Source organism: Hordeum vulgare, chromosome 5H, assembly GCF_904849725.1.
Source record: "Hordeum vulgare subsp. vulgare chromosome 5H, MorexV3_pseudomolecules_assembly, whole genome shotgun sequence".
Taxonomy (NCBI): domain Eukaryota; kingdom Viridiplantae; phylum Streptophyta; class Magnoliopsida; order Poales; family Poaceae; genus Hordeum; species Hordeum vulgare.
In genome coordinates this window covers 457,530,066-457,542,577 of record NC_058522.1, presented here as the reverse complement: position 1 = coordinate 457,542,577, position 12,512 = coordinate 457,530,066, and positions in this window count along the sequence as shown.

Here is a 12,512-nt window from a genome sequence, read left to right as displayed (position 1 = left end):
TTCTTCTTTTCTTCCCTTTTTCTTCCTTTCTTCTCCTTTTTCTTCCTTTCTTCCCTTTTTCTTCTTTTCTTCTCCTTTTTCTTCTTTTCTTCTCTTTTTTCTTCTTTTCTTCTCCTTCCCTTTTTCTTCCTTTCTTCTCCTTTTTCTTCCTTTCTTCTCCTTTTTCTTCCTTTCTTCTCCTTTTTCTTCCTTTCTTCTCCTTTTTCTTCTTTTCTTCTCCTTTTTCTTCTTTTCTTCTACTGGCCGGAGTGTTGGGGAGGAGGGGGCAGGGGGCTTACCGACCGGAGGTGTCGACGGCGCGCGGCGAGGAGGACGGCGGCGTGCGGCGAGGAGGGCGGCGCGCGGCGAGGAGGACGGCGGCGGCGAGGAGGACGACGGCGAGGAGGATGGCAGGCGGCGGCGAGCAGGATGGCGGGCAGCCTGACGGTGTCGTCGAGTTCGTCGCTGTGCCGCGCCGGGCAGGAGAACGAGGAAGAAGGAGAGAAGGAAATACGATTTGGGTTGGAAATTTTTGAAGTCCCGCTTATATATGTGGATCTTTAGTCCCGGTTCGGGGCTCGATCTGGGACTAAAGACCCCCTTGTTGGAAATATGCCCTAGAGGCAATAATAAATTAGTTATTATTATATTTCTTAGTTCATGATAATCGTTTATTATCCATGCTATAATTGTATTGATTGGAAACACAATACTTGTGTGGATACATAGACAAAACACTGTCCCTAGTAAGCCTCTAGTTGACTAGCTCGTTGATTAAAGATGGTCAAGGTTTCCTGGCCATAGGCAAGTGTTGTCACTTGATAACGGGATCACATCATTAGGAGAATCATGTGATGGACTAGACCCAAACTAATAGACGTAGCATGTTGATCGTGTCATTTTGTTGCTACTGTTTTCTGCGTGTCAAGTATTTGTTCCTATGACCATGAGATCATATAACTCACGGACACCGGAGGAATGCTTTATGTGTATCAAACGTCGCAACGTAACTGGGTGACTATAAAGATGCTCTACAGGTATCTCTGAAGGTGTTCGTTGAGTTAGTATGGATCGAGACTGGATTTGTCACTCCGTGTGACGGAGAGGTATCTCGGGGCCCACTCGGTAATACAACATCACACATAAGCCTTGCAAGCAATGTGACTTAGTGTAAGTTACGGGATCTTGTATTACGGAACGAGTAAAGAGACTTGCCGGTAAACGAGATTGAAATAGGTATGCGGATACTGACGATCGAATCTCGGGCAAGTAACATACCGAAGGACAAAGGGAATGACATACGGGATTATATGAATCCTTGGCACTGAGGTTCAAACGATAAGATCTTCGTAGAATATGTAGGATCCAATATGGGCATCCAGGTCCCACTATTGGATATTGACCGAGGAGTCTCTCGGGTCATGTCTACATAGTTCTCGAACCCGCAGGGTCTGCACACTTAAGGTTCGACGTTGTTTTATGCGTATTTGAGTTATATGGTTGGTTACCGAATGTTGTTCGGAGTCCCGGATGAGATCACGGACGTCACGAGGGTTTCCGGAATAGTCCGGAAACGAAGATTGATATATAGGATGACCTCATTTGATTACCGGAAGGTTTTCGGAGTTACCGGGAATGTACCGGGAATGACGAATGGGTTCCGGAAGTTCACCGGGGGGGGGGGGGGGCAACCCACCCCGGGGAAGCCCATAGGCCATAAGGGTGGCGCACCAGCCCTTAGTGGGCTGGTGGGACAGCCCAAAAGGGCCCTATGCGCCATACAAAGGAAAATCAAAGAGAAAGAAAAAAAGGGAGGTGGGAAGGAAGGGAAGGACTCCCACCCACCAAACCAAGTCCAACTCGGTTTGGGGGGGGGGAGCCTTCCCCCCTTGGACTCGGCCGACCCCCTTGGGGCTCCTTCAGCCCCAAGGCATGGTCCCCTCCCTCCCACCTATATATACGGAGGTATTGGGGCTGATTTGAGACGACTTTTCCACGGCAGCCCGACCACATACCTCCACGGTTTCTCCTCTAGATCGCATTTCTGCGGAGCTCGGGCGGAGCCCTGCTGAGACAAGGTCATCACCAACCTCCGGAGCGCTGTCACGCTGCCGGAGAACTCTTCTACCTCTCCGTCTCTCTTGCTGGATCAAGAAGGCCAAGATCATCGTCGAGCTGTACGTGTGCTGAACGCGGAGGTGCCGTCCGTTCGGTACTAGATCGTGGGACTGATCGCGGGATTGTTCGCGGGGCGGATCGAGGGACGTGAGGACGTTCCACTACATCAACCGCGTTCACTAACGCTTCTGCTGTACGGTCTACAAGGGTACATAGATCACGCATCCCCTCTCGTAGATGGACATCACCATGATAGGTCTTCGTGCGCGTAGGAAAATTTTTGTTTCCCATGCGACGTCCCCCAACAGTGGCATCATGAGCTAGGTTCATGCGTAGATGTCTTCTCGAGTAGAACACAAAAGTTTTTTGTGGGCGGTGATGTGCGTTTTTCTGCCCTCCTTAGTCTTTTCTTGATTCCGCGGTATTGTTGGATCGAAGCGGCTCGGACCGACATTACTCGTACGCTTACGAGAGACTGGTTTCATCGCTACGAGTAACTCTGTTGCTCAAAGATGACTGGCGGGTGTCAGTTTCTCCAACTTTAGTTGAATCGGATTTGACCGAGGAGGTCCTTGGATGAGGTTAAATAGCAACTCATATATCTCCGTTGTGGTGTTTGCGTAAGTAAGATGCGATCCTACTAGATACCCATGGTCACCACGTAAAACATGCAACAACAAAATTAGAGGACGTCTAACTTGTTTTTGCAGGGTATGCTTGTGATGTGATATGGCCAACGATGTGATGTGATATATTGGATGTATGAGATGATCATGTTGTAATCGATAATATCGACTTGCACGTCGATGGTACGGCAACCGGCAGGAGCCATAGGGTTGTCTTTATACTAACTTTGTGCTTGTAGATGCGTTTACTATTTTTGCTAGGATGTAGCTTTAGTAGTAATAGCATGAGTAGCACGACAACCCCGATGACGACACGTTGATGGAGATCATGATGATGGAGATCATGGTGTGACGCCGGTGACAAGAAGATCGTGCCGGTGCTTTGGTGATGGAGATCAAGAAGCACATGATGATGGCCATATCATGTCACTTATGAATTGCATGTGATGTTAATCCTTTTATGCACCTTATTTTGCTTAGAACGACGGTAGCATTATGAGGTGATCTCTCACTAAAATTTCAAGACGAAATTGTGTTCTCCCCGACTGTGCACCGTTGCGACAGTTCGTCGTTTCGAGACACCACGTGATGATCCGGTGTGATAGACTCAACGTTCACATACAACGGGTGCAAAACAGTTGCACATGCAGAACACTCGGGTTAAGCTTGACGAGCCTAGCATGTGCAGACATGGCCTCGGAACACATGAGACCGAAAGGTCGAGCATGAATCGTATAGTTGATATGATTAGCATAGAGATGCTTACCATTGAAACTATTCTCGACTCACGTGATGATCGGACTTGAGATAGTGGATTTGGATCATGTACCACTCAAATGACTAGAGAGATGTACTTTTTGAGTGGGAGTTCTTAAGTAATATGATTAATTGAACTAATTGTCATGAACATAGTCTAATGGTCTTTGCGAATTACGATGTAGCTTGCGCTATAGCTCTACTGTTTTTATATGTTCCTAGAGAAAATTTAGTTGAAAATTGATAGTAGCAAACTTTGCAGACTGAGTCTGTAAAACCGAGGATTGTCCTCATTGCTACGCAGAAGGCTTATGTCCTTAATGCACCACTCGGTGTGCTGCACCTCGAGCGTCGTCTGTGGATGCTATGAACATCTGACATACACGTTGCTGATGACTACACGATAGTTCAGTGCAAAATACTTAATGGCTTAGAAGCAAGGCGCCGAAAACGTTCTAAAACGTCACGGAACATAAGTGATGTTCTAAAGAGATGAAATTGTGATTTCATGCTTGTGCCCTTGTTAAGAGGTACGAGACCTCCAACAAGATTCTTTGTCCACAAAGTAAAGGAGAAAAGCTCAATCGTTGAGCGTGTGCTTAGATTGTCTGAGTACGACAATCACTTGAATCAAGTGGGAGTTAATCTTCCAGATGAGATAGTGATGGTTCTCCAAAGTCACTGCCACCAAGCTGTGAGAGCTTCGTGATGAACTATAACATATGAAGGATAGATACAATGATCCTTGAGCGATTCGCGATGTTTGACACTGCGAAAGTAGAAATCAAGAAGGAGCGTCAATAGTTGATGGTTTGTAAAACCACTAAGTTTCAAGAAAGGCAAGGGCTAGAAGGGATACTTCGTGAAATGGCAAAACAGTTGCTGCACTAATGAAGAGACCCAATATTAAACCCGAACCCAAGACTAAGTGCTTCTGTAATGAGGGGAATAGTCACTGAGGCGGAGCAACTCTAGATACTTGGTAGATAAGAAGGCTGGCAAAAGTCGAAAGAAGTGTATTTGATATACATGATGTTGATGTGTACTTTACTAGTACTCCTAGTAGCATGAGGGTATTGGATACCGGTTCGGTTGCTAAGTGATTAGTAACACGAAATGAAAGCTACGGCATAAACGGAGACTAGCTAAAGGCGAGGTGACGATACGTGTTGGAAGTGTTTCCAAGGTTGATATGATCAAACGTCGCACGCTCCCTCTACCATCGGGATTGGTGTTAAACCTAAATAATTGTTATTTGGTGCTTGCGTTAAGCATGAACATGATTGGATCGTGTTTATTGCAATACGATTATTCATTTAAGGAGAATAATGGTTACTCTATTTTCTTGAATATTCACCTTCAATGGTTTATTGAATCTCGATCGTAGTGTTACACATGTTCATGATATTGGTGCCAAAAGATACGAGTTAATGATGATAGTACCACTTACTTGTGGCACCGCCGCTTGAGTCATGTTAGTATAAATTGCATGAAGAGGCTCCATGCTGATGGATCTTTGTAATCACCTGATTTCGAATCACTAGTGACATGCAAATCATACCACATGAGCAAGGCCTTGTTTTCATTGAGATGAAATAAGATAGTAACTTGTTGGAAGTGATACATTTTGATGTATGCAGTCCAATGGGTGCTGAGGCACGTAGTGGATATCATTATGTTTTTACTTCACTGACGATTTGAGTAGATACAGGAGTATTTACTTAATGAATCACAAGTCTGAAATGTTGAAAAGTTCAATTCCGTTTCAGAGTGAAGTTCGTCGTAACAAGAGGATAAACTGTCTACGATATGATCATGGAAATGAATATCTGAGTTACGAGTTTTGGTACGCACTTAAGACAATGTGGAAATTGTTTCGCAGTTCATGCCTCCTGGAACATCATAGTGTGATGATGTGTCTGAACGTCATAGCCACGCACTATTTGGTATGGTGCATACTATGATGTCTCTTATCGAATTACCACTATCGTTTATGGATTATGCATTAGAGACAACCGCACTCACTTTAAATAGGGCACCGCGTATTTCCGTTGAGATGACACAGTATAGACTGAGGTTTAGAGAAATCTAAACTGTCGTTTCTTGAAAGTTTGGGGCTTCGACACTTATGTGAAAAAGTTTCAGTCTGATAAGCTCGAACCCAAAGCGGATAAATGCATCTTCATAGGATATCCAAAACAGTTGGGTACATCTCCTATCTTAGATCCGAAAGCAAAGTGTTTGTTTCTAGAAACGGATCCTTTCTTGAGGAAAGGTTTCTCTCGAAAGAATTGAGTGGGAGGGTAGTAGAACTTGATGAGGTTATTGAACCATCACTTCAACCAGTGTGTAGCAGGGCGCAGGAAGTTGTTCATGTGGCGCCTACACCAATTGAAGTGGAAGCTGATGATGATGATCATTGAGCTTCGAATCAAGTTACTACAAACCTCGTAGGTCGACAAGGTCGCGTACTGCTGCAGAGTAGTACGGTAACCCTGTCTTGGAGGTCATGTTGTTGAGCAACAGTGAACCTACGAGTTATGGAGAAAGCGATGGTGGGCCCAGATTCTGACAAATGGATGGAAGCCAAGAAATCCGAGAGAGGATCCATGTATGAAAACAAAGTGTAGACTTTGAAAGAACTACTTGATGGTCATAAGACTATTGAGTAAAGATGGATCTTTAAAAGAAGGCAGACGATGATGGTGATAAGTCACTATTAAGAAAAAGCTCGACTTGTCGCAAAGATGTTTTCGACAAGATCAAACAGTTGACTATGATGAGACTTTCTCACTCGTAGCGATGCTAAAGGTCTGTTAGAATTATGTTAGTTGTTGATGCATTATTTATGAAATATTGCACGTAGGATGTCAAAACATTGTTTTCTCGACGGTTTCCTTGAGAAAACATTGTATGTGATACAACCAGAAGGTTTTGTCGAGCCTAAAGATACTAGCAAGTATGCAAGCTCCAGTGATCCTTCAATGGACTGGTGCAAGCATCTCGGAGTTGGAATATACACTTTGATGAGATGATCAAAGATTTTGGGTTTGTACAAGGTTTATGAGAAACTTGTATTTCCAAAGAAGTGAGTGGGAGCACTATAGAATTTCTGATAAGTATATGTGGTTGACATATTGTGGATCAGAAGTAATGTAGAATTTCTGTAAAGCATACAAGGTTGTTTGAAAGGAGTTTTCAAAGGAATACCTGGATTGAGCTACTTGAACGTTGAGCATCAAAGATCTATGGAGATAGATCGAAAGCGCTTAATGGAAGTTTCAACAAGAAGCATGCCTTGACAAGTTTTGAAGGAGTTCAACATAGATCAGCAAAGAAGGAGTTCTTGGTTGCGTTGTAAGGTGTGAATTTGAGTAAGACTCAAAACCCGACCACGGCAGAATAAAGAGAATAGACGAAGGTCGTCTTCTATGCCTTAGCCGTAGAATCTAAAGTATGCCATGCTGTGTACCACACCTGATGTGTGCCTTGACTCAAAGTATGTTGAGAGGTACAGAGAGTGATCCATGATTGAATCACTAGCAGCGGTCGAAATTTATCCTTAGTAACTAATGTGCAAAGGAATTTTTCTCGATTATGGAGGTGGTTAAAGAGTTTGTCGTAAAGGGTTATGTCAATGCAAGCTTTGACACTAATCCGAATAACTATGAGTAGTGAAACGGATTCGTATAGTAGAGTAGATATTGGGAGCATTTCCGAATAGCACATAGTAGCAGCATCTATAAGATGACATAAAGATTTGTAAAGAACGCATGGATCTGAAAGTTTCAGAACCGTTGACTAAAACCTCTCTCACGAGCAAGATGTGATCAGACCCCATAACTATATGGGTGTTGGATTCGTTGGAATCACATGGTGATGTGAACTAGATTATTGACTCTAGTGCAAGTGGGAGACTGTTGGAAATATGCCCTAGAGGCGATAATAAATTAGTTATTATTATATTTCTTAGTTCATGATAATCGTTTATTATCCATGCTATAATTGTATTGATTGGAAACACAATACTTGTGTGGATACATAGACAAAACACTGTCCCTAGTAAGCCTTTAGTTGACTAGCTCGTTGATCAAAGATGGTCAAGGTTTCCTGGCCATAGGCAAGTGTTGTCACTTGATAACGGGATCACATCATTAGGAGAATCATGTGATGGACTAGACCCAAACTAATAGACGTAGCATGTTGATCGTGTCATTTTGTTGCTACTGTTTTCTGCGTGTCAAGTATTTGTTCCTATGACCATGAGATCATATAACTCACGGACACCGGAGGAATGCTTTGTGTGTATCAAACGTCGCAACGTAACTGGGTGACTATAAAGATGCTCTACAGGTATCTCCGAAGGTGTTCGTTGAGTTAGTATGGATCGAGACTGGGATTTGTCACTCCGTGTGACGGAGAGGTATCTCGGGGCCCACTCGGTAATACAACATCACACATAAGCCTTGCAAGCAATGTGACTTAGTGTAAGTTACGGGATCTTGTATTACGGAACGAGTAAAGAGACTTGCCGGTAAACGAGCTTGAAATAGGTATGCGGATAGTGACGATCGAATCTCGGGCAAGTAACATACCGAAGGACAAAGGGAATGACATACGGGATTATATGAATCCTTGGCACTGAGGTTCAAACGATAAGATCTTCGTAGAATATGTAGGATCCAATATGGGCATCCAGGTCCCGCTATTGGATATTGACCGAGGAGTCTCTCGGGTCATGTCTAAATAGTTCTCGAACCCGCAGGGTCTGCACACTTAAGGTTCGACGTTGTTTTATGCGTATTTGAGTTATATGGTTGGTTACCGAATGTTGTTCGGAGTCCCGGATGAGATCACGGACGTCACGAGGGTTTCCGGAATAGTCCGGAAACGAAGATTGATATATAGGATGACCTCATTTGATTACCGGAAGGTTTTCGGAGTTACCGGGAATGTACCGGGAATGACGAATGGGTTCCGGGAGTTCACCGGGGGGGGGGGGGCAACCCACCCCGGGGAAGCCCATAGGCCATAAGGGTGGCGCACCAACCCTTAGTGGGCTGGTGGGACAGCCCAAAAGGGCCCTATGCACCATACAAATGAAAATCAAAGGGAATGAAAAAAAAGGGAGGTGGGAAGGAAGGGAAGGACTCCCACCCACCAAACCAAGTCCAACTCGGTTTGGGGGGGGGGAGCCTTCCCCCCTTGGACTCGGCCGACCCCCTTGGGGCTCCTTGAGCCCCAAGGCAAGGTCCCCTCCCTCCCACCTATATATACGGAGGTATTGGGGCTGATTTGAGACGACTTTTCCACGGCAGCCCGACCACATACCTCCACGGTTTTTCCTCTAGATCGCGTTTCTGCGAGCTCGGGCGGAGCCCTGCTGAGACAAGGTCATCACCAACCTCCGAAGCACCGTCACGCTGCCGGAGAACTCTTCTACCTCTCCGTCTCTCTTGCTGGATCAAGAAGGCCGAGATCATCGTCGAGCTGTACGTGTGCTGAACGCGGAGGTGCCGTCCGTTCGGTACTAGATCGTGGGACTGATCGCGGGATTGTTCGCGGGGCGGATCGAGGGACGTGAGGACGTTCCATTACATCAACCGCGTTCACTAACGCTTCTGCTGTACGGTCTACAAGGGTACATAGATCACACATCCCCTCTCGTAGATGGACATCACCATGATAGGTCTTCGTGCGCGTAGGAAAATTTTTGTTTCCCATGCGACGTTCCCCAACACCCCTTTAGTCCCGGGTGGAGCCATGACCCGGGACTAAAGGCCCTTTTTCGGGCAGACCAGAAGGCGGGAAGCAGGGGCCTTTAGTCCTGGTTGGAGCGACGCGCCGGGACTCAAGGTTAGGCTATTAGTCCCGGTTTTAGACAAAAGCCGGGACTAAATTGTTGCCTATATAAACCCTCGCCCTTGCCCACCCTCTCCCCTGTTTTCTGGTTGTTGAAGTGTGACCATGCCATGCTCTTGCCACTCTAGTTCATGCACATGATGTGTTCGATGAATTGCCCGAGCCACTCTACTTAAGCTTTCTCCTCTCCAAGCTCGACCTCCAAGCTCCATTTTCCTTAATATTTGTCTAGGTTTGGCCGTGCACCAACTGCACAAGTGTTTTAAAAGGTTAGCTACTTCATCCTTTCATTTTTCACTGCTAGTGTAGCTCATTTCAAATGCTCAAATTAACTTCTTAGAGTCTGCACATGCGTAGGGTGTCGTCCCATGCCCGTCCTCACCATTGTCGATCGCCCCGCGCCGATCTCGTCGCGAGCACCACCGTGGTGAGCCTCTTGTTCTTATCTTCTTTTTAAAAGAAAATAAAATCTTACTTGTATGATTTAGATACATACTTGTATAAATTACTCACTTTCATTATTTTTTGTTATTATATAGTGCTATAGTTTTGGTATCCGCCTCCGTCGGCCCTCGTCTTGTCTATGATTCGGATGTGGTATATATTATCTTTTATAACTATTTGTTTTATTTAGTGTTTATGACAATTATGACGACCAACGTGGCATATAGTTTTTAATCTAGGAGGTATGTGAACCGGAAATTCCAACCCACATAGAAATTCTTGTTGAGAAGTTAAATTTGGTTGAAAAAGAAAACAAATACTTGAAGAAAAAATTGAAAATAATTGAGGATTAGAATATGGAACTGGAGTTGCATGTCGCCGATGTCATCGATGATCGCAAGATGAAGATGGATGCGATGCGGTTGAAGATGGATGCAATGCGCTTGAAGATTAGGAATATTAGAAAATATGCCATTAATAAAGAGGCTTCGTATCATTATGCTGTTGGGTCAATTGTTACCTGAGTTGCGATTTGGATCGCATTTTTTGTTTTATTTAAATGTTTTACATAGTTGTATGTTGTTTTATGAGAGAACTTTATGTATTTAAAGGCACATCACAAAATTTCAACAATTTCTGACTTCATTTGGTATTCTTCGTGCATTTACTTTTTTTTGAGCTAGTTGACCCTGAAATTGAAAAGCACTACAAATGAACTCTGAAAATGTTGAAAGTTGGCATGCTATCATCATTTCACCCACATAGCATGTGTTAAAAAGTTGAGAGGGCTACGACAAAAACTAGATGCACTTCGTGTACAAAACGGAAATCTCTCTCGAAGTATCAACGTTTCGAACGAGAACTCATCTCTTACAAAGGGATTTCATTTTTTGAACTTATTTGAACTCCATACTTTTTGTGTGTTCAAAATGCACCATTCAAAGGCACATCACAAAATTTCAACAATTTCTGACTTCATTTGGTATTCTTCGTGCATTTACTTATGATTTTTTGAGCTAGTTGACCCTGAAATTGAAAAGCACTACAAATGAACTCTGAAAATGTTGAAAGTTGGCATGCTATCATCATTTCACCCACATAGCATGTGTTAAAAAGTTGAGAGGGCTACGACAAAAACTGGATGCACTTCGTGTGCAAAACGGACAATCTCTCTCGAAGTATCAGGGTTTCGAACGAGAACTCATCTCTTACAAAGGGATTTCATTTTGTTGAACTTATTTGAACTCCATACTTTTTGTGTGTTCAAAATGCACCATTCAAAGGCACATCACAAAATTTCAACAATTTCTGACTTCATTTGGTATTCTTCGTGCATTTACTTATATTTTTTTGAGCTAGTTGACCCTGAAATTGGAAAGCACTACAAATGAACTCTGAAAATGTTGAAAGTTGGCATGCTATCATCATTTCACCCACATAGCATGTGTTAAAAAGTTGAGAGGGCTACGACAAAAACTGGATGCACTTCGTGTACAAAACGGACAATCTCTCTCGAAGTATCAGCGTTTCGAACGAGAAGTCATCTCTTACAAAGGGATTTCATTTTTTTGAACTTATTTGAACTCCATACTTTTTGTGTGTTCAAAATGCACCATTCAAAGGCACATCACAAAATTTCAACAATTTCTGACTTCATTTGGTATTCTTCGTGCATTTACTTATTTTTTTTTGAGCTAGTTGACTCTGAAATTGAAAAGCACTACAAATGAACTCTGAAAATGTTGAAAGTTGGCATGCTATCATCATTTCACCCACATAGCATGTGTTAAAAAGTTGAGAGGGCTACGACAAAAACTGGATGCACTTCGTGTACAAAACGGACAATCTCTCTCGAAGTATCAGCGTTTCGAACGAGAACTCATCTCTTACAAAGGGATTTCATTTTTTGAACTTATTTGAACTCCATACTTTTTGTGTGTTCAAAATGCACCATTCAAAGGCACATCACAAAATTTCAACAATTTCTGACTTCATTTGGTATTCTTCGTGCATTTACTTATGATTTTTTGAGCTAGTTGACCCTGAAATTGAAAAGCACTACAAATGAACTCTGAAAATGTTGAAAGTTGGCATGCTATCATCATTTCACCCACATAGCATGTGTTAAAAAGTTGAGAGGGCTACGACAAAAACTGGATGCACTTCGTGTACAAAACGGACAATCTCTCTCGAAGTATCAGGGTTTCGAACGAGAACTCATCTCTTACAAAGGGATTTCATTTTTTTGAACTTATTTGAACTCCATACTTTTTGTGTGTTCAAAATGCACCATTCAAAGGCACATCACAAAATTTCAACAATTTCTGACTTCATTTGGTATTCTTCGTGCATTTACTTATATTTTTTTGAGCTAGTTGACCCTGAAATTGGAAAGCACTACAAATGAACTCTGAAAATGTTGAAAGTTGGCATGCTATCATCATTTCACCCACATAGCATGTGTTAAAAAGTTGAGAGGGCTACGACAAAAACTGGATGCACTTCGTGTACAAAACGGACAATCTCTCTCGAAGTATCAGCGTTTCGAACGAGAACTCATCTCTTACAAAGGGATTTCATTTTTTTGAACTTATTTGAACTCCATACTTTTTGTGTGTTCAAAATGCACCATTCAAAGGCACATCACAAATTTTCAACAATTTCTGACTTCATTTGGTATTCTTCGTGCATTTACTTATTTTTTTTGAGCTAGTTGACTCTGAAATT